At 41.8% G+C, this 26907-nt stretch overlaps 1 protein-coding gene across 2 annotated transcripts in view; it reads right to left on the reverse strand.

Moving 5' to 3' along the window:
- The window catches only part of sim1a (SIM bHLH transcription factor 1a), a 91897-nt gene extending 84011 nt beyond the window's left edge, over window positions 1–7886 (reverse strand). Inside the window, exon 1 of one of the 2 annotated variants that reach the window (XM_087982535.1) lies at window positions 7340–7886. The gene's annotated coding sequence lies outside the window, so the exon portion shown is untranslated. Of the gene's footprint in view, window positions 1–667; window positions 1108–7339 lie in introns of those variants that run through there. The other variant, XM_087982529.1, reaches the window with a different exon arrangement.
- Between the last annotated feature and the right edge of the window lie 19021 nt (window positions 7887–26907).

Below are 26907 nucleotides of genomic sequence, written 5' to 3' on the forward strand. Positions count from 1 at the left end.
GGCAAGGTTTGCAGAAGTATCTGCATGCACAAAACATTGCATATTCCCCACAACGAAATGACATCCTTACTCCGGTGAACATTCACATTAACTTACAGAATGAAATTGACTACGTGAGAGACACGCGTTCCAGAGATGGTAACAATTATATAACCCTATTAATTGTACTGACACACACAGGAACATACTTAGAACGCAATCTCAATTGAAATTACTGTGATCTTGCTTGCAAATCCATTAGTGTAATAGCAAAACTTCCCTGTTGATTTTTTTTTGAATGAGTAAATAAGCCTTTCGAGGTTTTTTAAAAAAAAACTTTGCTCCTCCTAAATCCCCTATTTAGATCCTTTGTAGAAGATGAATACAGGTTCTATGTTAAAAGATACATCGTGCAAGCGCCTGTAGTAGTGTTACTTCCCTTGTTCAATGCATACTTTAATGTATTAACTTCCAAGTGAAGAACTCCCAATCTGTATCAACGGGTCTATTACTAATAAACAGACAGTTGAGAAAGAATGTCTGAGTAGGCAAGCGGTCTATAATAGTGGCTGTGATATTCTCTAAAACACCTGAATTAAAACGGCACACGCCCCAATAAGAAAGACTCTGTAACTTTGTGTATCATTGCAGAAATATTATTTCACAGACACGAGCAGATCATTCTTACAAGTGGTGACGGCGAAGCGTTGGAAGTCGGGTCTTTTCGCACAAAAACATCTTTTGAGAGCGAACTGTGAAATTTAAAAAAAAAATGCAAGTGACATACGCTCTGTAGTTTTCCACAGCTTGCCTGTATTTAGCACCAAGTAGAGCGTTAAGGTTAATGGCAGAGAAGAATTTCTGTTAAACATTGGATTTCGGGAGGGGAGAGCTGTCAAGTACAATGATGGAGCCGGGAGCAATTTACGTACATTATCCATTCGTCTGCACAGGCATTGGCGTCTGCCGCAAAATGCAAAACAAAATGCTTATTCACTACATAAACATCACTTGCTTTCCAAAATGTGAGGCCTTTGATTTCTTCCATTTTTTTAAAAAAAAAACGATTTAATGGATGAAATTGGCCTGACGATCGAATCGGTGCGAAATGGATTCGGCTGAGCAGTCGATCTGATGCTTTCCGCCTGGTCTTTCACATATTTCATGCTAGACGCTTAAAAGCGGTGACTGCCGACAGCTTCGCTGCTCTTTGCTGACTGGATTCTCCAGCCGGCGCTTTAGTAATGCACCTCCCACTGACAAGGGTAGCGGCTGAGAAGAAACTGCTTTATAAGCGGCGAGGACATTCAAAACAAAATGTCAATTTTGCTCATAAATGTCAAGCGCCCCGTGAATCCAATTCATTCCGCAGCCAGCCGAGCGTTGCAGCTGAGCGGCCGGGGAGGTGAAAAACATTTAGTCACCACCTAGGGATTACAAGGTTACAATGAGGTGCTAATTCGTGGGAGGGTTTCTTAGAGCAGGCTAATGCCTCAAACAGAAACGGAGCGCCCGAGCCAACAGGTTTCTCGTCCAAATGAAAAAGTATCTTGGATGAACTGAGCTGAAACCCTGCTGAAGTGTAGTGAGGAGATTGCGGTGTTAACATGGGCTTGGTCATGAGGGGTAACGATCGCTATGACTGGGCCCAGGCGTTCGCTGGCTATCCTCGACAAGCTACAGTGCCATTACACACCAACTCCCACTGGAAAACCTGCTTCCCAAAATCTTGGACATCATGTCGATTCGGGGTGTCCAAAATATTCCATGCCATGAAATGGTGCCACTTACTTAAAATGGGCAATTGAGTTTCGTCATCAGTTTCAACATGTAAGGATGGCGTTAATACGGTTCTTGCTGGAATCTGTCATGCTCTAGTTTAATTTTTGCAGCCCAATCCAAATACTAGACAGGTCTATTAATTACAGTCGCAATCGCGAGACTCAAATGCATCCGAATCAGAACACAGCAAATGCGCACTGTTTTACAAATGTTGACCCTGCCTTTCCACTTTCTGACTCTGAGGATGATTCCGATAGTTCGAATTAAACACTTGTTAAAATCTTTATCAGTACCATATTTTGTAGGAGGAGCGAACAATTACAAGGCGTGGAACTGAAACAGATTCGTTCGGCTGAAGAGTACATTTTTTCTCTGCTGTACTCACACAGCCAGTCCAATGCATCAGTCTCCACTGCGCGATCACAGGTTCAAACTCTTCAATGCGTGTGAAAGTTGTCTTCGTTAATCAGGCACGAGCAAATCAATGAAAAATTTAATGTTACAACAACAATTGTGTATGATTAGTTTTATCACTAATATTTACCATGTAGCATCACTACAAGGCGAATATTAATGAACTACATTGAACGTTACCGTTTAGACAACATAGCAGGACCAGTCAGAATTAATGCTTTTTAAGCACTTTTTTTCCCTCAAAAAGATCCAGACTCAATTCATTTTACTTGAGGAGAAGACATTCTTCATCGCATTACAGATTTGGACGGAGAGTTCGCTTTTGTACAGAACGTGTTTTGCATTTCTAGGCACAGAGTGCTCTCACACAGGTCCCGCAGAATTCTTTAACCTAAGCGATTTGGATTTAGTTGGTAGAGTTTCTTGCACAAAGTCTGGCAACGCAATTTAACCTTGGACAATAATTAACCATTAGTCTGAAGCGTTAACGCGGCAACATATGCATTGCAGTAAATCATGATTAATTCGGTTATTTTGAGTGACAGATTAACTGCAGTACAAATATTACTGTGAATCCTATGGGGTGTATTAATTAAGCGCAATAGTTATGAAGTACTTCCTAATTTTTTTCAGTTGATTATCATTTTTTGATCGATACATTATTAATGTAATTTAATTTGTGTTCAGGGATGTATTGATATTCATGCTAAGTGGCGTTTCTTATTTTACCCTTTTTTTACTGAAACGAAAACAGAAATTAACGAAGAAACACTGAGCTGAAACAGGGGCAGTGGACTCGGAACGTTGACTGCTTTCTGTCCACAGATGCTACCCGAACGACTGAGTTCCTTCACAGATTTCCAACATCCGTAGTTCTTTATTTTGTCTTGACTTTTGTTTTGGTCAATCGATATATGCAGGTTCCATATCCGCAAGAAAATGGGTGCCTTGGCTAACGATTCAGTGGCGAAATGTCTGGTTTGCCACTTTCTCGGTCAGATTTCCGATTCCAGCTCCGGTCTGTGCTCCGTTACTCTGGGTGTCACCACTCGATCACTGCCTCTGGACCAGGGTATTGGCTGCGGCACCGCCACTGCCCAGTTGGTGTATACCAGCTGAGGTGGCATTGAGCCAGATAGAGTGGGACAGAAAGGCACATGTTAGACTTGTGCTAGTGTCAGCCGCGCCGTTGTCAAAGCATTGACATCGTGGACAAAAGAAACAATTCGCAACCTGGCGCCAGCTCCTGACTGCTACCCAAGTGTTTTCGAAGTCAGGGTTACGAACAAAACTGGGGTGACGATGGCCAACAACCGTTGCCTGACGATCTTGCACGATCGCTGCTCATGTTCAGAGGCGGCCCAACGCCTGCAAAGTAATTAGCCACTGTCAACAAGGGAGCAGAGATCTCTCCCTGCATTAGAAAGTGTGTGAGAGAAATGCTCATATGTAACAATAGGAGGATGCAATCCTGTGTGAACTAGTTGGAGAAAGTGGAGATAGTGGGACTGCCGTGGCCCAGAGGCCGTGGTACACGCATTCAGAATCTCGACCACAGAGTTATTTGTACGTTATCAGTTCGGGTAACAACGAACTCTGATGAAAACTCATCGAGATTCGAAACGTTAGCTTGCCTCTCTTTCCAGGGATGCTGCCCGACTCAGCATTTTCTTTTTGTTTTCAGTAGAGATTCCAGCATCTGCAGTAATTTGCTCCTGTCAAGGAACCGTGTCATTAAATGTACAACAGATCGTCGGATAGGCTTTCAAAAGAGGAACAGTTTAGGATAAAGGGATGTGTGGGTGTGTTCACGTGTGAACAGACCAAGGTTTTACTCGAGGTCCAGCTACTTTCACTCGCTCAGAGACTGTCTGGTCCGGGAAGATTAAGTACAGTATTAGAGTCAAATCATCGCTTCTAGAACAAATCACTGAGTTAGGAAACACGGCGAAGTGGAGGTCGAATAAATACAAAGAATGATTGGATCATACAAAATTAACTCAGTTACATTTTCCATACAAATAATCGAGCAAACAACATTCAAACTATATATTTATTTAGACAATCAAAAGATTACATTTGCATGCATTGGCAACACTTTTAATTGTATGCTAAAATTAAATCAATAATTGAAGCAGCTGATCTAAACTTGCAGTAGTGCAGTTATTCCCCCCCCCCCCCACCTCCCGCCACTCCAATGCAGTGACACCCCCAGGGAGCAGGACGGAGTTGCAGAGCCGTGTTCTAAATGAGGAGATAGGACTATATGATGATCTAACAACGTGGTTTCTGCCTTTGGGCGCTGCTGTAGGAAACGCTGACCTCCGCCTCAGCTCCATCTGAAGACTAGGCTGGTCAGCCCAAGACTCCCAAAAGCAACGCCACTGAAGGCGGATAAACAGCGGCCAATATTCCTCTTCACACTTACTGCTCGCTACCAGCATGAAGCATATGGACAAGTGGATGTCACAACCATTGACTTAAATGGGGGCTCTTCGTTTCAGACTTCGCATTTTATTCCTTCTGCTGCAATTAGTTGCCATTTCCCAAATCTTTTCCAGGATGTCAGTTTCTTTGGAAGTGCTTGTTAAGCATGCGCATTGATACCAAAGTAACAAATACAGTGGAAACATTGCAATGGGATGTTCCACTGGCTCTCCCCCTTTCTTCCCTCAGGCTATCTGTTTTAGAGATTTTCTAATCAATCTATTCAGAGATGCTTTTACACACATCTGGAGCAGGTAGGACTTGAACCTGGGCGCCAGAAGAGCTATTTGTTACAGAGTCATTGAGATGTACAGCATGGAAACAGACCCTTCAGTCCAACCCGTCCATGCCAACCAGATATCCATACTCAAACAAGTCCCACCTGCTAGCACCCATCCCATATCCCTCCAAACCCTTCCTATTCATATACCCATCCAAATGCGTCTCAAATGTTGCAAGTTGAATAATTAGACCATAAAACGGAGGACAGAACTCGGCCCATCCAGTCTGCTGTCCTTCAATAAGAAATGTAGGACAATCAATCCAGTACCGCTTCGTGCTCGTTAATCATGTGTTTTTTTAAAGAACGACATCAGTGAATCGACCTCTGTACAGACAGTCCCAATAAGGAACATTGTTAGGATCTGAGCACGGGAATAAGGAGTTTGGTTCAGATCTATTGATCTGGGGTGAATCGTTTTACTCTTCCATAAATCCGTCACTACCTCCCGTGATATTTAAAAGGAGATCTAATGCTAATAACAGAACGGACGTTTGAATTTGTTCGGCGAATTTATAAACAACGTTCCCTACTTCTCTTTCACCTCAAACTTGAGTAGATTTAATGGCTCCTGGTTTAGGACAGCTGTTTATTTCTCAAATCGTCCTCAGTTGGGTATTGAATCTGGTGGAACCGTAGAGTGATACAGCTCATAAGCCGCCTGTTCGGCCCATGGTGAGAGTCTCTTCGGTAGAAATGGCTCTCTAATGTAGCCCAACGGCCCTGCTCTTTTCCCGTAGCTCTGTCATAAAATAAAACCTTCAAATATTTGCAGTTGTTTCTTTTGCCCAAATAAACAATTGTCCTAAAACAGGAACCATTAAATCTACTCAAGTTTGAGGTGAAAGAGAAGTAGGGAACGTTGTTTATAAATTCGCCGAACAAATTCAAACGTCCGTTCTGTTATTAGCATTAGATCTCCTTTTAAATATCACGGGAGGTAGTCACGGATTTATGGAAGAGTAAAACGATTCACCCCAGATCAATAGATCCGGACCATACTCCTTAATCCTGTGCTCAGACCCTAACAATATTCCTTATTCCCGTGCTCAGATCCTAACAATATTCCTTATTCCCATGCTCAGATCCTAAGAATATTCCTAGCAATATACTTTATTCCTGTGCTCAGACCCTAACAATGTTCCTTATTCCCGTGCTCAGATCCTAAGAATATTCCTAGCAATGTTCCTTATTCCTGCGCTCAGATCCTAACCTTATTCTTTATTCCTATGCTCAGATCCCAACCGTATTCCTAACAACATTCCTTATTCCTTATTCATGTGCTCAGATCCAATCATATCCCTTATTCCTGTGCTCAAGCCCTAGCTGTGCCTGGCAGAGACTGGGTGGCGGAGCGGCGGCTCCGTGAGGATATTAACAAGAGGTCTAAGTGCTATACCTTGGTACTCGAGTACATGCTCGACATGCAGAAGCACCAGATCGTTTCAATCTTTCAGTCAGGCAATCCATCTGCAACTCTATGGTAAATATTTGATGTAGGCAATTTTTCTCTCAACAAACGTAATCAATTCTCATTGATGACAAGTGCATTCTTCTACACACTTTCAGTTTGTTACAGAATGCTAAAGTGGGGGAACCTGAAATGGATCTGAATAGGAATGCCAGCACTGTCGGCCCGGAGTTTGAAATCTTCCTCCGGGGAAATTCGAAGCTGTTCAAATCAGAGGCGAAACATTTCAAAGAATCGTCTTTCGCTTTGTCAAATTGGGAATTGCTGGCCACTGGCCTATTCCGGTTGTGAATAGGTTCGAATGATTTTAAGATGGAAGGTGCTGGTAGTAGATGCTGTAGGGATTTCCAGACGAAATGAGCAATATTTTGTTTTTGTAGTTCATTCTAGGCTCGGCTGCGGTGTTAGAGGTGACCTGTTGTGTTCCATGTGTCTGTAAGTATCCGGGAGTCAATAGCAGACCGTCCGCTTGTCTCCTGTGTGTTCTGCCCAGTGCTAATGGTTTGAGTATGCAATCACCGTGATCCCAGATTATTGTTGCTCTGATTTTTTAAACGGTGACACCATCGCTGTTGATGCAGAAATTCAAACTAGAGTTTTTAAATAAAATTCACCTTGAAATGAAGGGTTGGCTTTCTACCTGAATCCCTACCTGACCCTTTTCAATAGGGCACCGGTACAGTCGATCCGCTCCAGGCCAACACCATCGTTTCCACTGTGTCCTTCTCGTCTTTTTTTCATAGAATCATAGACTCCCTACAGTGTGGAAGCAGGCCATTCGGCCCATCGAGTCCACACTGACCCTCCGAAGAGCGTCGCACTCAGATTCACCCATCCCTTTTAGTCCTGCATTTCCCATGGCTAATCCGCCCAGTCTGTACATCCCCTAAAACTCTGGGCAATTTACCACGGCCTGTGCAACTAACCTGCACATCCTTGGACTGTAGGAAAGAAACCGGAGCACCGGGAGGAAACGCATACCGACACCGGGAGAATGTGCAAACTCCACATTTTCCTCCTTTTCTTGTTCTTCACCTTCGAGGCCGGGGCGGTGTAGATAGAGCGGTGGCTGCAGGTTCAGCGGCGTGGACCAGGATTCCTGGCGCCTGTGGGCCCAGCGCCTGGACTCTCGGCAGTGAGGTTATCTGGAGCCGGTGGTGATGCCCGAAGCCTGGACTCCTGGCAATGGTAGGCCCAGAGACTGGATTGTTGTCGGTGTCGGCGAGGCTGTGGTGGCTGCAGACTTGGCGTCTTCCGAGGCATCAGGTGCTGTTCCTAGACCGGGGGACTTCTTGAGGACCAGAACACCTTGCAGAAACCTTGAAGCCGTGCTTGAGACCACAATGTGAACAGAAGATGAACTCTCTTTTAAGTAATTTCTTCGTATCTTTACTGTCCCGCAAAATATGCCGGATTGTGGCAACAAAGTACTTTGCACTGCATCTTTAAGATGTATGTGACAATAAATATATCATTATTCATTCCAGTCAGTATGAAAGATAACCCAAAGCATTATCCCAGCCAGCGCTCCAGTTAAGAATCGTGAGGGGGGGGGGGGGGGGGGGGGCAACCTCATATTGGAATGATTCGGTTAATAATTAAATATGATAGCTGCATTTTCTTTCGTATATTGCCTTCCACAACTTTTGCCGACTTCTCGTCAGAGATTTTACAATTTAAATAATTTACATTTTCCATATTGACTCCACCCCAGCTTAAATACCCCTTAATTTACGATTGTGGCTTAACTCGGAACTAAATGCTCAACGTATTGTTTCTGGTAGTTGGCTCCAAATGTGAGATTTGTGCGAAAACTTACAAGTCATAGAATGAAAGAACCAGTAGCAACATGGAGACAGAATTGGCAATGGTTAATTGGCACTTTTGGGATGAAGACAGAGGTCCCCCGGGATTGGAATTGGGAGTCCCACTTTTCCTGATACATATATGAAAGAATTGCAAAGTCTGTGGATGGCAGAACACTTGGAAGAATTTTAAATTTTGAGGTCAAAATGAAATTAATAAATTGCTGAAATAGATTGCCGATGAAGCTTGATGCAGAGAAGTGTGAAGAGATACCATTTGATAGAAAGATTTGGAGAGACAGTGCAAACTAAAGGACACTGTTAAAAAGGGTGTGCAGGAACTGAAAGTCCTGAGCATATATCTACATTGTCATTAAAGGTGGCAAGACAGGTAGTGATAGCTATTACTAAAGCATACAATATTCTAGGCTTCATTAATGGGGTTATAGAATACATTAACAGGGAGTTTATGATGAACTTATATAAGACATCGGTTACCCTTTATCTGTATTATATGTAGAGCTCTGGACACCTCATTTTATTGGTGAGAGTGCAGAAGACATTAGTGGGAATGGTTCCAGGGATGGGAAACCTCAGGTTAGAGAAAATATAAGAAAGTTTGAGACTAGTTTACTTGGATTGGAGGAGACTGAGGAGAGATTTGAAAGAGGTTCTCAAAATCATGAGGGATCTGGATAGACAGTGGGAAATTGTTCCCAGTATCGAGAACCGGAGGAACAGTTTTAAAGAATTAGGGAAAAGAAGCCAATGGGAAGTAGGGAGGAAGTGGTTCCGGTGTGGACAGTACTGCCCGGAAGTATGGTGGAGTAGATTCAATCGAGGCATCCAAGAGGACATTGGCGAATTACTTAAACAGAAACAGCCAGTAACGGTGTGGTGAGAAGACATACAAATAACACAAAGTCAAAGTTTCAGACACGATGGGCAGAATGGCACCTTCCACTCCATAATACTTCTGTGAAATATTAATCACAAGTCAAAGCTCTGAATTTGCCACCATGAAGCAAACACCTTTTCAACAACTCACCAATATTTTGATGTATTTCTTACGTTATTTGCGGGGATCCGATCTCCTGCCAGTTTATTTTTGTTAGACATATAAACATAAATTGGTCAAAAAACTACATAAAGTTTAAAACATCCGGAAACTATTTTGCTGCTATTTGACATAATAGATCGAGGACGGAATTGGACTACAGAAACACCAAATCTCAATGCACATTGGAAGACTGGTGACGTGCGTGGGTTTAATTGGTTTACAAGTTCCTTCCTGGTGAAATATCGCCTTGATGCTCCAAAGTGGACATCAGATTGATTTGACTTGCCATAAACTGCGTGCAACTTGTAACCTTCTACACCCCTCGCAAAAATGTGATGGTCATACACTTAACAGTTAAATATTCTGCAAGTAAACTGTACCCTCCAAATTCTAATTAAACGCATTTGAGCTGTTTAAATTATATCACAAATGGAACAAAATATGGAGATGCCGGTGTTGGACTGGAGTGTACAAAGGTGTTGTGGAACAAACTATGATGTTTACAACAGCTCCTGTGTGCACTAAGGAAATTGGAGGCAATTGAGAGAGCTGGGAACAATATCAGGAGATGTGTGCCCACACTGCGGGCTACTCGCTTTGCCATTATAGTTTGGAACATTCAAAGAATGCATTTTAACAGAAGGACATTGATTATATAAAACAAAAATAACGTCTCTTTGAGGTTTTACTGTAAGGATCCAAAGCTTCTGCTATTTTAAATGAAAATTACGATTGGCTTCAAGATTTTGAACAAGAATCTGATTTACATTGATGAACACAATGTAGTGATCAGTTGCAGTTGGATTCCAAATCCGCATCGACAGGATTATATCTGGTTACCAGGAGCTCGCGGGTCATTGTGAAGCCTGCACAACTTGTCCACCAGCGTTCACGGAGGAGAATGGAGATTCCTCACTCAGTCAGAAAGCAGTTATCCAATCGAAGCTTTCAGAGAGTGATTGCAGCCCAGCTATAACCTCTCCACCAGCATCCAGTTCTAAGGCTCCTGTACAGAAGTGAAATAGCACTAAACATTGACAATGCAACGCTAATGTAATGTCCAATGTTCTAACTCTTTCTCAAGATGTGAAGTGTGCATAGACTGACTGTAGAATTCCCCGTGCAAAATTTAGGAACAATCAAAAGATGCTGGAGAAAGACGAAAGGAAGGCAACTGAAATGATATCTAGTTATAGCGTACTAAACCCTGAGGCATTCAGCCTGCAAATTTCCCTTATATCGGAGAAGCCGAGATTATTTGAAAATCTGATTGAAGGGTTTTATTTGACTGGCTGGCCCCCATCATTGAACGGGAACGGCGTTGATTGCCTTTTTGAGTTTTCAATGGTTTTGAAATTTGTACATTTGCTGGTTCCTTGGAAAGATATTTTTTCCCTCTCAGATATGGGTAGATTCCGCTCAGATTGTTAGCTTTACGTGGACGAGTTTAAAATATAATGCGATATTTTTCTTTTCTAATTCAAAACAAATTGGTTTAGAAGTCAAGTGGAGTCGCTTTCTCAGAGAGAATCGTTTATTTCCGAAAGCACATGCTCAGTGTAAGCACATGTTACCCCCCCCCCCCCCTCGAAAGAAGTAGGAGGGGGTGAAGAGTTATAGAAGGTGGAGTGGAATGATGCTCTGTATTTACCCGATTTACTGCAATCTCTTGGAGCTGACTTAAATTAATCGGGAAGATCACAAAGGAGGTTTTCCACAGTTTTTCCTCCCTCTTAATTGTCTTGTGATTTATTTATGTTTTTGTTCAGGCTTACTTCACAGACGGGAGATTAATCGCTCCGTAGTGTCAAAGACGGCAATGTCTAGATCCGATAGGGTTGGTGGGACACTTTTTCTCTCTGCCATTTTGTCCGTTTGTAGACGTTTGCCTCATGAGAATTTAGAAGCTCACGTGTTTTCTACAAATTCTTAACCTGACTTTCCACCTGAGGGACAATTCCTTTCATGCACTGTGCAAGAACGTCGTTTTTAATTCTAATCATGTGCAAATCAGGTATAACGGAAGAAACTTAAAAAAAATAGAAAATAAAAGTGAGGTGGAAAAACAGATTGCACTCAGTTGGGTCATTCGGGAAAAATTAAACCTCTTATTCACCTCTTCCTCAAATGCTCGTAAAAATCTGCCTCCTCTGTTTATTTCTTTATACTTTGCAGTCTGGTTCTTTCCACTTCAGCAGCTCCGAAGTTCCTCCCATTTTTAATTTTAGTGCTAAATATGACAAGGGAGAATAATTCATGAGTTGGTTTCCCATTGCTTTCCTCTGGTGTGCGTAAAAAAACACAAGACAAACAAAAAAACACAAAATGACATTCTTTCAAAAAAAGGCTCAAATATTTAATCAGCCACCCTCCTTTAAGATTCTAGTCCAATGTTAATGTTTCTAGTTTAGTGACTCTTCTTCAGAAGTCTGTAAGTCTGTTTTCTCTGCACAGATACTAACTGACTTGTTGAGTTTCACCAGAAGTTTCTGTTTTTGTCCAAGGGTCAACTTCTGTTGAAACCCACTCAGTAACGATGCTGGTATATCAGCATAATTAGTTGTGAAACTATGGTGCCTACTTAACATAGACATTAACTCCTTACATTTGTAAATTAGAGTATCTACATAGAAGATAGAACATTTCTGTGCAATACAGGGCCTTCAGCCCTCGATGTTGCACCAACCTGTGAAACAAATCTAAAGCCCATCTAACCTACAATATTCCATTATCATCCATATATTTTCCAATGACCATTTAAATGCCCCCAAAGTCAGCAAGTGCACTCTTGTTGCAGGCAGAGCATTCCATGCCCTTACTACTCTCTGAGTAAAGAATCTACCTCTGACTTCTATTCTATATTTATCATCCCTCAATTTACAGCTATATTGCCTTGTGGTAGCCAACATCATCCGAGGAAAAAGGTTTTCACTGTCCACCCTATCTAATTCTCTGATCATCTTGTATAACTCTGTGAAGTTACCTCTTAACCTTCTTCTCTCTAATGAAAACAGCCTTAAGTCCCTTAGCCTTTCCACATAAGACCTTCCCTCCATACCAGGCAACATCCTGGTAAATCTCCTCTGCACCCTTTCCAATACTTCCACATCCTTCCTATAATGGGGCGACCAGAACTGTATGCAAAACCTCAAGTGTGGCCACACTCGAGTTTTGTACAGCTGCAACATGAACTCATGGCTCCGAAACGCAATCCCTCCACCTTTAAGGGCTAACACATGGTATGCCTTCTTAACAATTCTATCAACCTGGGTGACAACTTTTATCACCTTCAATTGGTCTGCTTTTCAACTCCGACACAGATTCTTCTCTCTCGAAAGCACTCAAACTTTGGAACATCTCTGAAGTCTCTCCACATAACCCAAGAATCTCATCCCTGGTACAATTCTAGAAAATTTCTTATGCAAACCCTCTGAAACATCAGTATCAGCCTGTGCATTGGCTCCAGAATTGGACACAATTCACCAACAAAGAGGGAGCTAGTAATTTATAAAATGTTAAAAATTATTGATAATTTTGTTTCTAAAGCCAAAGCATGAACCTGCTTTTCCAGCAGCTTCCGCAACTTGTTCTCTTGTGCAACCCCTTTAAAATAGTCACATTTGGTTTGTATAGCCATAACAACAATTTGCATTTATAAAACACAATATAGTAAACCATGAGAAGTTGCTTCACAGAGGTATTGTCAAAGAGAGACTGACATTGTACCACATGTTAGGATAGATGACAAAAACCTTGACCAATAACCTTGACATGTGGAGGCAGTGGCCTAGTGATATTGGAGCTGAACTCTTAATCCAAAGACCCAAGTAATGTTCTGGGGATCTGGATTTGAATTCAATACAAACCTGGAATTAAGAGTCTAATGATGGCCATGAATCCATGATCGATTATCCGTTTGGATGATTAATACCCTTGAGGGAAGTAAACTGCCATCCTTACCTGGACTGGCCTACATTTGACTCCAGACCCACACCAATGTAGTTGACTCTGAACTGCCTAATGGACAATTCATATTGGGCAATAAATTTTGGCCTAGCCAGCGATGCACTTGTCCCGTGAATGAATTTCTTAAAATAAGCTTTAAGGGCCATTTTTAAAGAATAGACAGAAATACATGAATGTTTGCAGAATGAATTCCAAATGAAAACCTTGGCATCTGAAGACACAGCTAACAATGATTCAGTAAAAGAAAATACAGCTTGAGACCAGAATTGGAGGAGGACAGAGATCTCCAATAATGTAGATTCCTCCACGTTAGATTTTATCTTTCATTTTTTTCTACATTTCAGCAGGCTTTCTGAGAGTCCATCTGATATCTGTTCCTATTCTCTCTTTTTGCAACCTTTCTGTGTACGAATTAGTCAGTGCTGAACTTATTCCTTGTACATCCAAGTCCTGTTGCTATATACATATATGTCACAAAGGTCCGTGATTCTAATATTGAGTCCTGGAGAAAACTATTGTATACTTCTCTCCAGTAAACAAGCAAATGTCCACCTTTTGCATCTTGTGTGGCCCAACTATGTATTTTTTCAAAAAAAAGTCTGTCCCACGATGATAAAAACAACACCCCACTTTTCAGCAAAGTGTAATTTTACATTTACATGTATTTTCGTATTATATCAACCACTGGTGAATGTTTAAGTTCTTGAAAAACAGTAATAATTTTACTGAGAATTGATTTTATTGTTAAACTATTATATTTTTAAAAATATGGATAATGATTACTGAGAAGCCTGTGGTTGGATTTCATTGTCAGAAATGTCAATTCTTGAGGTCCCACCTGGGCAACCTTCACAACCCATCAATGGGATGCATCCTATTGGTTGAGAAACTCTTCCCGAGCCAATTTCGCATCCACCATGTCATTGTTCATTAAATCAATTTTCTTTAAAGAATCTGTTATGTGGCTTTTAAAAATTTAATAATGTTCATGTATACTGCATCAAACTCACAATGCCCATCAATCCAGACCAATCAGATTCATTGTGTAAACCCGGTAGATTGTAAAGGAAGTCACATCCTGCCCGTTATGGTTCGAGTGTACATGGTGATACGAAGAGTATTAATTGTTCATCTGCTCATCTAGATTGCTTCTTGCATAAAGTGATAAATTCATTGTGTGCTTAGCTTATGAATGTATTGGTATGTGAACAAAGTATCTGGAATAATCTCAAACTGTAATACCATGTTTGAAAGGAAACATATTCATAATGAGAAGCAATTTATTAATCAAGATTCTGCTGCTGTCCATGACAGACTTTCTGAATATCTATTGACTGGGTAATAGAAATTCTGAGTGGCCATATTAAAAGGTGCACTTCATCAACCTATTAAAGAAAATTTTGTGCTCAAGAGATTTAGTATAAAGAGACAAAGCAGAGCATAATCATTCATGTATGCAAGGTGATGCAAATAATCTGTTGGCTCCTGCATGCTTTTCACATTATTGCGTGTTTCCAAACCTGCGAAGTTGTGATAGCTGCAGATTTTGTTTTGTTTCTCAACATTTTTTTTCTCCTGCAGAACTGTTTGCTCCCTGTAATCAATTCTCCCATTTGTTGTGCAACTTGTCAGTAGCAGCACCAAAATGCAATTACATCTGCCACTATTCCTGGTTCATTCTGAGAAATTGCTTTTCTTGTCAGTGCTAAAAAAAATTCTCAAAGTGCTTGTTGAGATCTTTGTTGTTATTTTATTAGATTTCTGCTTACGAATCTGGAAGTTCTTTTGCACTCTTATTGTACCAATAGTTGGATTTCAGTTCAGCTGCTGTTTTGACTTTGGCAATTTGTGTTGATATAATATTATTACATGTTACTTCTGTTCAGTTGTTTTATATCCAGCTGTCCTTTTACCTTTTATGCTTTTTTTTTAGTATTTGAGTTTCCTGACCACTACCCACTTATCGTTTTCTGTGTATGTAACCGGTCTCAGCTATTGCCACTTTTGATGTGGTGAACATGCAGATAAATGTATCACTAATGTCTGATCATCTGTGGTGTTGTGCATGAATAGTTTCAGTTTGAAAGACTATTTAGTGCAGTGCTAACCACTGAGCCACTACGCCGCCCCATAGATTACATCTATGCCCAGACAACTCTCCAGATGGATGTGAATGATTCCATGCCATTGTTTCACTGAAGAGCGGAACAGTTCTCCATTGTATCCTAGTCATTATTTATTCCTGTTAACCTCATTTAAAGAAACAGATTATCTAGACACTAATGTTGCTGTATGCAAGAGCTTGCTGTGTGGTAATTTGCTGCCAAGTTTCCCACATTACAACAATGTTTAGGCATGAAAAGATACATCATTGGCTGTGAAACACTTTGAGACACTAATGGTCATAAAGGTACTATTTATAAATACAAGATCTTATAAATACAAGCTTTAACTGAGATGACAAGAGTTAAGAGGCTAGTTTTCCACCAGAGCTAATAACCAATTAGGAAATTAATTGGATGAAACATTGGTTTCAATCACAAACTGCATGTACCTTTAAAAGGAAAGCTACTTTGTAAATATTTATACCATTAACAGTATCCAAAGTGAATACCACACCATCTTTGTTTGATCTACCTGTCCAGTACTGTATTAAACTGAGGAAGGAGGGTAGGTGGACAGAAAGCAACCATTAATAAAATATTAGCTGTTTTGTTCATTTTATCAATAACTTATATTTTGTTAAAGAACAGAGTTCAGTCATAGTCCTCTCCTGGTGCTGTTGTGCAGGACAGGAGATAAAGATGTTGACATTGATAGACAATGCATTGATTATCTGTTTGATGCATCTGTGAACAACAAATTGGCTGATACTCAAGTGTTCCTTGTGAAACTTGGAAGGAACTTGTATGTTTTGACCGTGATTGACAGGGCTGTCTCATGGTAGTGTCTTTTTTAGGAGATTGCATTGGCCTTTCTGTAAAATGATTATATTTCCAGCATGACAGGGAGCACTGAAAGCAATCCTCATTGGTTACAATAAAATGGCAACAAGTGGATTTAAGAATTAATTTTCTAACAGTCTTTTATTGTGCTTATTTTTAAAACCCATTTGTATTACAAGTGAATGGTGAGAATTTGGGAATATCAAGTGGTCAAGAAATCAATGAATTGTTCTTTCCTGTGCGAAGTTTATGGGCAGCCTTCCCAGTGACTTCATGGGAGGGAAGCAGCAGAATGACAAAAGAAATCAGAAATTTCAGGGAGATTTTCCACGAGATGTCAAGAAGAAAATTATGACTAGGCTAAAGATTAGGGCCAATCAAGGACAGTAGTGGGAAGTTGTACGTGGAGTCCAAAGAGATAGGAGAGATGCTAAATGAATATTTTCCATCAGTATTTATGCAGGAAAAAGACAATGTTATCAAGGAGAATACTGAGATACAGACTACTGGTCTAGATGGGATTGAGGTTCATAAGGAGGTGGTGTTAGTAATTCTGGAAAGTGTGAAAATAGATAAATCCCCTGGGCTGGATGGGATTCTCTGGGAAGCTAGGGAGGAAATTGCAGAGCATTTGGCTTGGATCTTTATGTCATCATTGTCTACAGGAATAGTGCCAGAAGACTGAAGGATAGCAAAAGTTGTCCCCTTATTCTAAAAGGGGAGTAAGAGACAACCCTGGTAATTATAGACTAGTGAGCCTTCCTTCTTTTGTGGGCAAAGTTTTGGAAAGGATTATACAAGATGGGATTTATAATCATCTCGAAAGGAACAAGTTGATTAGGGATAGTCAATACGGTTTTGTGAAGGTCGTGCCTCACAAACTTTATTGAGATCTTTGAGAAGGTGACCAAACAGGTGGCTGAGGGTAAACGGTTCTTGTGGTGTATATGGATTTCAGTAAAGTGTTTGATAATGTTCCGCACAGTAGACTATTGCACAAAATACGGAGGCGTGGGATTGAAGGGGATTTAATGGTTTGGATCAGAAATTGGCTAGCAATAAGAAGACAGAGGGTTGTGGTTGATGAGAAATGTTCATCCTGGAATTCAGTTACTAGTGGTGTACCGCAAGGATCTGTTTTCGGGCTACGGCTGTTGATCATTTTTGTAAATGACCTGGACAAGGGCTTAGAAGGATGGGGTAGTAAAGTTATGGATGACACTAAAGTCGGTGGAGTTGTGGACAGGGCGGAAGGATGTTGCAGGTTACAGAGGGACATAGATAAGATGCAGAGCTGGGCTGAGCGGTGGCAAATGGAGTTTAATGCAGAAAGTGTGAGGTGATTCACTTTGGAAGGAGTAACAGGAATACAGAATACTGGGCTAATGGTAAGATTCTTTATAGTGGTTTGGATCAGAACACCACAACAACCATTTACCCACATTTATAGAACTGGAGCAGGGCATACAGAGATGATTCAATCACCTTAAAATAATAGACTGTCTTTATCATTAAATATGAAAACCTTAGGGCATCTTGAGAAACAGGCATGCAATTCTTTTTCTTGTTATAAATCATACACGGGATGAGGGCTAAGCTAACATTTATTGCCCATCCTTAATTGCCCAGAGGGCAGTTTAAGAGTTAACCACATTGCAGTGGGATTGGAGTCACATGTAGGCAAGACCAGGTAACGTTGGCAGTTTCCTTCCCGAAAGGACATTAATGAAAATACAGCTGAAGTACAGAGTGCTTCTGCTCTGTCACTCAGCTGTACTGGATATATACAAAATGGGCTGTTGTACATTTTTTTTAGGAGAAAGTGAGGACTACAGGTGCTGGAGATCAGAGTTGAGTGTGGTGCTGGAAAAGCACAGCAGGTCAGGCAGCATCTGAGGAGCAGGAGAATCAATGTTTCGGGCATAAGCCCTTCTTTAGAAATCCTGCCCAAAACGTCAATTCTCCTGCTCCTCGGATGCTGCCTGACCTGCTGTGCTTTTCCAGAATCTCACTCTCAAATCTGTTGTATGTTTTTGCTGAAGTTACACCAACAGAGCTGAAGCAGCTTGAAGGAAATACCCTGCATAAGGTTTTCCCTACAGCACTGGAAGGGATGGAGCATATTTTTCATTTCGCATTAGAAGGAGAAGCTGCAAATACTTTAAGATGTCACCCACAAATGTGAGTAAAGGGCAAGATGTTCTGGTGTGCTCCATGATTTGATCAGACTGCAGCTGCAGCCTGGTGAGAGAATGAGTTGCAACATGGGCACCAGGTAGTTTCATTGACCAGGTCGAGTCTGTATTCTAGTGAGGGAGTCATCCATATGAGGCCTTATTGTTGAGGTATTGGGTAAACCATAGTGTCCTTGTTCATTTGGTAGTGTTTTCTACCCAAACCTTCTTCCAGGTTTCATCAGTGTTACGGAGTTTGACATGTTCATTTCATGTCTGAAAGGGTTTTCAATGAGTTGAGGGATTGTGAAAGTTTCCAGGATTAGGGGTGTCCAAGTTGTTGCACTTGTCTGCATGTTGCTGAGTCCAATTGAATGAAGGAGGTGATGGGGAGGGATGGGGTTGGGGGAATGAGAAAGGGTTGATAAGTAATGATGACATCTATTCCTGATGAAGGGCCTTTGCCCAAAACATCGATTTTCCTGCTCCTTGGATGCTGCCTGACCTGCTGTGCTTTTCCAGCACCACTCTGATCGAAACCCTCATTTCCAACACCTGCAGTCCTCACTTTTGTCTAAGTAATGATGACAGTCTACTGATCATGTACCCTGTCAAGCAAATTCTTGAACTCCCAAATTCATAATTTGTTTAATAGAATTGGCAAAGAAACACCTTGAATGAAACTATTAAAGAATTGATGACCATTTAGTCATCTGCATCTTGATTTCAGAGGCTCAATGCAAATTTATTGAATTTACCTTGCTTATGACGAATAGGCTGCAACTTCATTTAAAATTGATATGAAAGGATCTTTATCCTGCTTGCCAGTCCTCAATATTCTGGTAGAAGTTAAATGTAAATAATACTTCAATGCTCAGACTGATAGGGCTATAGGATGGAAGGTCAAAGGCCACATTCACTTTGGGATAAGCGTATTCCAGCTATTTTCTGGTTATTCCTCTTCATTTCCTTCCATCACCCTCACTGTTCCCGAACCTCGTTGTAGCCATTGCGCCAAAGGATCAAAGAACCTAAGGCTATACATTATTTAATTTCTGTCCCAGCATCATGACTGTCAGCAAGAACTTTTTCAAGGAAGTTTTATTACCTGAAAAACTAATGGAGTGACCTGATCTCACAATAATCTATCCTAGAAAATGTGCTTGTGTTTTTTTTTCTGGTTTGCTCAGAAATTAAGTGAAAATGATGTTTGTGTAAACCACCTATTTTAAATATTAATGTGGATTGCTGAACCATTAAGGGAAATGCTTGGAGGAAGCAAAAAGAAATGTAGATCTGATATTTCACCTCACAAAGTGTAAATTCCCATTGACTGTGTTATATTCTCTCAGATATCCTCCCTCTGACTCAAGTACTTAATGATCTTCTGAATTAATATTGGTACCCCTTCACTTTACTTGCTTTCTCCATCCTTCTTGAACACCTTGTCTTCAGGAATATTTATTAATCTATTCTGACTTTTTTGAGTCAGTTCTATATTACCTCCACAAAAATAATATTCGCAGCATATCATATCTAAGCCTCACAGTCACCTTCCATATCCTTCTGTCTATTCACACAATCCATTTCTAACACATAACTTTAGCTTTCTTTCCTTGTAAAAGGCAAGCAGAACTCTCGTGAGGCAGAGAATGGAGTAAATGGGTGCTGGAGGTTTTCCTCCAGGATAGACATTTCAATTGTTACTGGAAATCGATGTCCAACTGGCCTACAGTGAAGGAGAGTTTGTTCAAGGTAATAATGACCTGATACGAAAGCCTGAGCCTAATGAGTGGCTGATGGGTACATATGCCAAGACAGCCAGATTCTCTGGCAAAGACTCTCTTTTGTGGTTTGCAGATCTTATGATTCATTGTCTATAGTCCTGTGGAATGACATCTGGCCAAGGAGAAGGAAGTTGCATCTCCTGCTTCCTTTCAGACGGATGATCCCACAGCTAGCAGCACATAAGTGCAGATCAAGGTGGATTAAGTCCAAGACAGCTAAACTGGCTTCTAGGAAGTTGGAAATCACCCCATCAACCAGTTGTAGCACATTCGTAAAATAATTGTTCCGAGTACCAGCTACTCACCTGTGTTCAATTTCACTGTTCAAAGGCTTCCAAGCCTGTCAGTTGCATTGCAATATTCCCTGCACTGCATTCGCCAGGTTGAACCTGGCAAGTTACTAACATCTTGGGAATTACTTGATTGGACTGTTAACACCCAAATGTTGGATTAAAGACCATAAGACATTGGCCTAATTTCTGCTCCTTTCAGCTCATCAGGTCTCTTCTGCCATTCATTCATGGCTGATAAGTTTCTCAATCCATTCTCCTGCTTTCTGCCCATGATCCTTCAGTCCCTTGACAATCAAGAACCGATCTATCTCAGTCTTAAATACACTCAATGACCTGGCATCCACAGCCTTCTGTGGCAATGAATTCCAGATTCACCACTCTCTGGCTGAAGAAATTCCTTCTTATCTCTGCTCTGAAAGGTTTTCCCTTTAGTCTAAGGCTGTGCCCTCAGGTCCTAGTCTCCCCTACCAATGGAAACATCTTCCCAACATCCACTCTGTCCAGCCAATTCAGTATCTGTAAGTTTCAATTAGATCCCCCCCTCATTGTGTCTATACTCGATGGAGTTTAGAAGCGAGTCCTCATACATTCTTCAGATGTTAAGCTTTTCATTCCTGTATCCAATTGGCTAGTTCTCTCTGTATTCCATGAGATCTAGTCTCCCTGTGATCCATGTAACGTTGCCTTTCCTACACATCTTTTCTATCTCTCTGCATATCTTGCGCCCAGCTCCTCACTACTATTTGGAAATCTGGACATAACTCCAACTATGATTTTTTAGCTTTGACATTGTGACAATTAACTTGTGACTCAGGTAGTACTCCAGAGTCATAGAGTCATAGAGACGCACAGCAGAGAAACAGACCCTTTGGTCCAACTCATCTATGCCAACCAGATATCCCAAACCAATCTAATCCCACCTGCCAGTACCCAGCCCATATCCCTCTTATTTAGCTCCTAGCTGTTCATACTCCCTTAGCAGAACCTTTGCCCTAGTTTTATCTATGTCATTGGTACCTACAAGAACCACAACCACTGGATATTTACCTCCCACTCCAAGTTCCGCTGCAGCCCGGATGAGATATCCTGAACCCAAGCACCAGGCAGGCAACACAACCTTTGGGGATCCTGGTCACAGAGAACAGTGTCTATGCCTCTAACTATACCATTCCCAATTACAATAACATGTCTCTTCACTCCTTCCACTTGAATGGTTCCTCGCAGCACAGTGCTGTGATCAGTCTGCTCATCCTCCCTGCAGATCCCCTTCCCGTCCACACAGGGAGCAAAATTCTTGGACAGGACAGGGGCGGAGGCTCTTGCAACTATACCTTCTGGAACCATCTACCTCCTTCACTCACAGCCACACCCTTCTGTCCCTGATCACAAGTTCGAGTTAATGAGTCTAAGCTTGTGGCTGTCTCCTGAAACACAGCGTCCAGGTAAATCTGACCCCTCCCTGGTGGAGCATTCAGTGTTCACAGTATGGTCTCTCTTATTTTGGGGAAACAAAGCGTAGATGGGGTGACCACTTCGCAGAACATCTATGTTCTGCCTGCAAAAATGACCCTGAGCTCCCAGTTTCCTGCCACTTCAACACACCACCCTGTTCCCTAGCCAATGTTTCGATCTCAGGCTTGCTACAGTGCTCCAGCAAAGCTCATCGTAAGCTGGAAGAACAGCACCTCATTTTCCATTTGGGGACCCTGCAGCCTTCTGGACTCAATATCAAGTTCAATAACTTTATGGCTTGAACTTTCCTAGCCTTCACCCTCATATAGTCTGCTATTATACATAAACCACTGTTAGCCACAATCTCCATTAACAGCTATACACCCTCCTAGCCAGATCATTATCAACTTCTTTGTATATTCAACTGTCCTTTCCTCTCTTTGGGATCAATCCCTATCTATCATTTGCTCCTTATCCCTCCCTCTCCCCACCCGACCTTCTGCATAAGGAAAACATTTCCCTAGCTGTCTTCAATGCTAGGAAAGGTCACTGCACCTGAAACACTAATTCTAATTTCTCTTCACAGATGCAGCCAAACCTGCTGAGCTTTGCCATCAATTTTGGGTTTTGTTTCTGATATAAAACATCCACAGTTCTGGTTTTTATAAACTACACTGGTATGGGTGCAGAGGCACTATTAGCAATGGTTTAATGGTGGGATTCAATCATGAAAACATTGGACTGGGATTCTGGATTATGACTCCATTGAGATTACCAATACACTACTGCCTTCCCTCAATCTGTTCATGTACAATGAAACAGGATTAAGTAATGACTTCAAAGCAAAGTTGCCACTCAGTAGCATGGATTGTAAATGCAATTGAATTTTAGGTTAGGTTTGAAGGAGAGAAGAGTAATCTAAGGCTATGGTTTTAAATTTAAATGCAAATAATTTTGAGGGCGTGAAAATAAAGCTGGCTGAATAGCTGGGAAATCACGCTAAGGGATAGGTCAGTAGAGATATAAGACCATAAGACATAGGAGTGGAAGTAAGGCCATTCGGCCCATCGAGTCCACTCCGCCATTCAATCATGGCTAATGGGCATTTCAACTCCACTTATCCGCATTCTCCCCGTAGCCCTTAATTCCTTGTGACATCAAGAATTTATCAATCTCTGCCTTGAAGACATTTAGCGTCCCGGCTTCCACTGCACTCTGCGGCAATGAATTCCACAGGCCCACCACTCTCTGGCTGAAGAAATGTCTCCGCATTTCTGTTCTGAATTTACCCCCTCTAATTCTAAGGCTGTGTCCACGAGTCTTAGTCTCCTCGCCTAACGGAAACAATTTCCTAGCGTCCACCCTTTCCAAGCCATGTATTATCTTGTAAGTTTCTATTAGATCTCCCCTTAATTTTCTAAGCTCCAATGAATACAATCCCAGTATCCTCAGCCGTTCCTCGTATGTTAGACCTACCATTCCAGGGATCTTCCGTGTGAATCTCCGCTGGACATACTCCAGTGCCAGTATGTCCTTCCTGAGGTGTGGGGACCAAAACTGGACTCAGTACTCCAAATGGGGCCTAACCAGAGCTTTATAAAGTTTCAGTAGCACAACGGTGCTTTTATCTTCCACCCTCTTGAGATAAATGACAACATTGCATTCGCTTTCTTAATCACGGACGCAACCTGCATGTTTACCTTTAGAAAATCCTCGACTAGCACTCCCAGATCCTTTTGTATTTTGGTTTTACGAATTTTCTCATCATTTAGAAAGTAGTCCATGCTTGTATTCTTTTTTCCAAAGTGCAAGACCTCACATTTGCTCACATTGAATTCCATCAGCCATTTCCTGGACCACTCTCCCAAACTGTCTAGATCCTTCTGCAGCCTTCCCACTTTCTCAGTACTACCTGCCTGTCCATCTAACTTTGGATCATCGGCAAACCTCGCTAGAATGCTCCCAGTCCCTTCATCCAGGTCATTAATATATAACGTGAACAGATGCGGCCCCAAAACTGAACCCTGCGGGACACCGCTTGTCACCGGCTGCCATTCCGAAAAAGAACCTTTTATCCCAACTCTCTGCCTTCTGTCAAACAACCAATCCTCAATCCATACCAGTAGCTCACCTCGAACACCATGGGCCCTCACCTTGCTCAGCAGCCTCCCATGTGGCACCTTATCTAGATAGACCACATCCACTGGGTTTCCCTGGTCTAACATACTTGTCACCTCTTCAAAGAATTCCAACAGGTTTTTCAAGCATGACCTCCCCTTACTAAATCCATGATGTGGCAGATATTTAAGAAAATATTCCAGAATACTTAGAAAAGAGAGAGATACTAAGGAAAGAATGCTCCATCTGCTGCTGAGTGCAAAAGTGAAGGTGGGTAGCTTAGGTGAGGCCATGGCCTAGTGATATTATCACAAGACTATTAATACTGAGACCCAGGTAATGTTCTGGGGACTTGGGTTTGAATCCAAGATGGCTGATGGTGGAATTTGAATTCAATAAAAATCTGGAATTAAGAGTCTAATGATGAACATGAAACTGTTGCCGATTGTGAAGGAAAAGCCCATCTGGTCTACTACATGTACTTGAACCACACGCACAGGCCCCTCAACAAACAGGCAGTGAAGATTAAGCCCTTGGACTCAGACACGAGAACGTTACAACTATATAGTACTAGTGAAGTAAAGAATTATTCTAAAATGATGATAAATAGGAAGCAACAATTTAGCTGCTGATATTTAATACATATTACTTGACAAATTCATGAGGTTTTGGTCCAGATTTTCTAATGGCCAGATAATCATTTCTGAAGCATTGATAGGAGTTGTGCAGGAAGACCCTGCAGAATCCCATTGTAACAGACTTTGAAGAAATTGGCTGTGAAATTGAAGACCCCAATAGGCAGTTCCCCTCGGCCTGGAACACTCAAAGTAATTCAGACGGTTCCATTCCGGTCTATAGCTACTCTGGAAAAGTTACCTTATACATCCCCAACTACACTCCCCTAGACGTCCAACACACTGCTCATACCCTGACCCAACAAGATCCCCTTCAAACCCAACATTCCTACTCCATCGCTGGACCTAACCTGCATTCACCTCCATCCTTCTGTAGTCAAGCTGGCCCAGAACCTGGAACCCAACCTTCCCTGCTTTGGACCTGACATCCTTAGCACCTCATGGTGGCATGCCCCAGCGTCGACCCTCCTGCCCCTAGTTCTGAATCTGACAGCCCCTTCCCCTCATGCTGGATCTGAATTCACCACTCTGGACCAGATACCATTGCTCTGCCACTGGACTGGACTGCAACACACCCTCCCAGCACCCAAACCTCACCCCAACACGAAACATTGCAACTTATACCTGACCTCCTTGCCAACTTGTACCCTACTTACCTGGCACTGTATCCACTTGTATCCCCCTACCAACTTGGCACCTTAATCTTCCACTTGCCTTAACTACTGACCTTTTGACACCAGTTGTCAAAGCATCTACCTATGAATCTGGACGTTTTCAGAATTTCAGAACACAGCAATCGGGGATGTGGTTTTTCTGCCCACAACTGTTCTATGTTATGAGGAACATGTCAGAATGGAAGATTGGATGTGTATTTCTGAAGAAGCTTTGATCAGAATTGCATAAAACCTACTCTGCACAGACTTGAAGACAATCCTAGCCCTGTAGAAAATATAAAGAAGGGCAATTCAGTTGATAAATATTACTAGACAACTGTGCTATTAGGAATGAGTATGGACATTACCAATATTCAATGTAGAAAAGTACCACAGTTGGTAATGTTTAAAATCATAAAGAGGGTACATAAGTGAAACTCAGACAGATATCTAATACAAACTCTACAAGGGGAAATTAATACAAGCTTTGACAAGAAAGGTGATTATATAGTTATAATGTAAGTTTTTCAAATAAGCTACTTAAATAGTTATTATACAGAGTAGACAGTGTGGAAAAGCACAGCATGTAGGCAGCATCCGAGGACCAGGAGAATCATTTCGGGTAAAAGCCCTTCATCAGGAATGAGGTTTGTGAGCCGAGGGGTTGGAGAGATAAATGGTGGGGGGGGGGGGGGGGGGTGATGCGGAGAGTGTGATAGGTGGATGGGAGGTGGGGTTAATGGTGATAGGGTGGAGCAGATAGGTAGGAAGGAAGATGAACAGGTAGGACAAGTCATGAGGGCCGTGCTGAGTTGGAAGGTTGGAACTGGGATAAGGTTGGGGGAGGGGAGAAGAGGAAACTGGTGAAATCCACATTGATGTCGTGTGATTGGAGGGTCCAAAGGCAAAAGAGGAGGCGTTCTTCCTCCAGGCATCGGGTGGTTAGGGTTTGGCGATGGAGGATGCCCAAGACCTGCATGTCCTTGGCTGAGTGGGAGGGGGAGTTGAAGTGTTCGGCCACAGGGGCAGTGTGGTTAGTTGGTGCAGGTGCCCTGGAGATGTCCTGTGGTGGAATTGGTCCTCTTGGGAGAAGATGTGGCGGAGGCAGAGGGATTGGGAATAAAGGGTAGCACTTTTACAGGAGGCAGGATGGGAGGAGGTGTAGTCCAGGTAGCTGTGGGAGTTGGTGGGTTGGCAGATGTCAGTGTTGAGCCTATTATGCAGAATAGCCAATCCAAAAAATAGATGTTTTAAATTTAGAGAACTTTATTTTGGGCAGATAGAATAATTGCACTAGTAGAAGATAAAGTGGGCATGAACTCTATGAGTGACTGACCAAATTGAGAGTGTTACTGACCTCAATCATCTGTTCCAAGCCTCTTTACATCAACTCATCTGAAATATCCTGAATTAGCTTCTCTACCTTTCACTGGCATGTTTAAGTACATACCTATTGAGATTTTTCATTTGTAAAAGTACATGTCTGAGGTATTACACAAATTTACCACCACTTATGCTCTCCTATTGATTATCCACACACATTAACCAACCTGCAAAATAGACATGTTTTAAAAATGAGATTATTTTATTGTTAGAAATGGTAATG

Source organism: Chiloscyllium plagiosum, unplaced genomic scaffold (assembly GCF_037043375.1).
Source record: "Chiloscyllium plagiosum isolate Xiang-an unplaced genomic scaffold, Cpla_swu_hap1 HiC_scaffold_3, whole genome shotgun sequence".
Lineage (NCBI taxonomy): Eukaryota > Metazoa > Chordata > Chondrichthyes > Orectolobiformes > Hemiscylliidae > Chiloscyllium > Chiloscyllium plagiosum.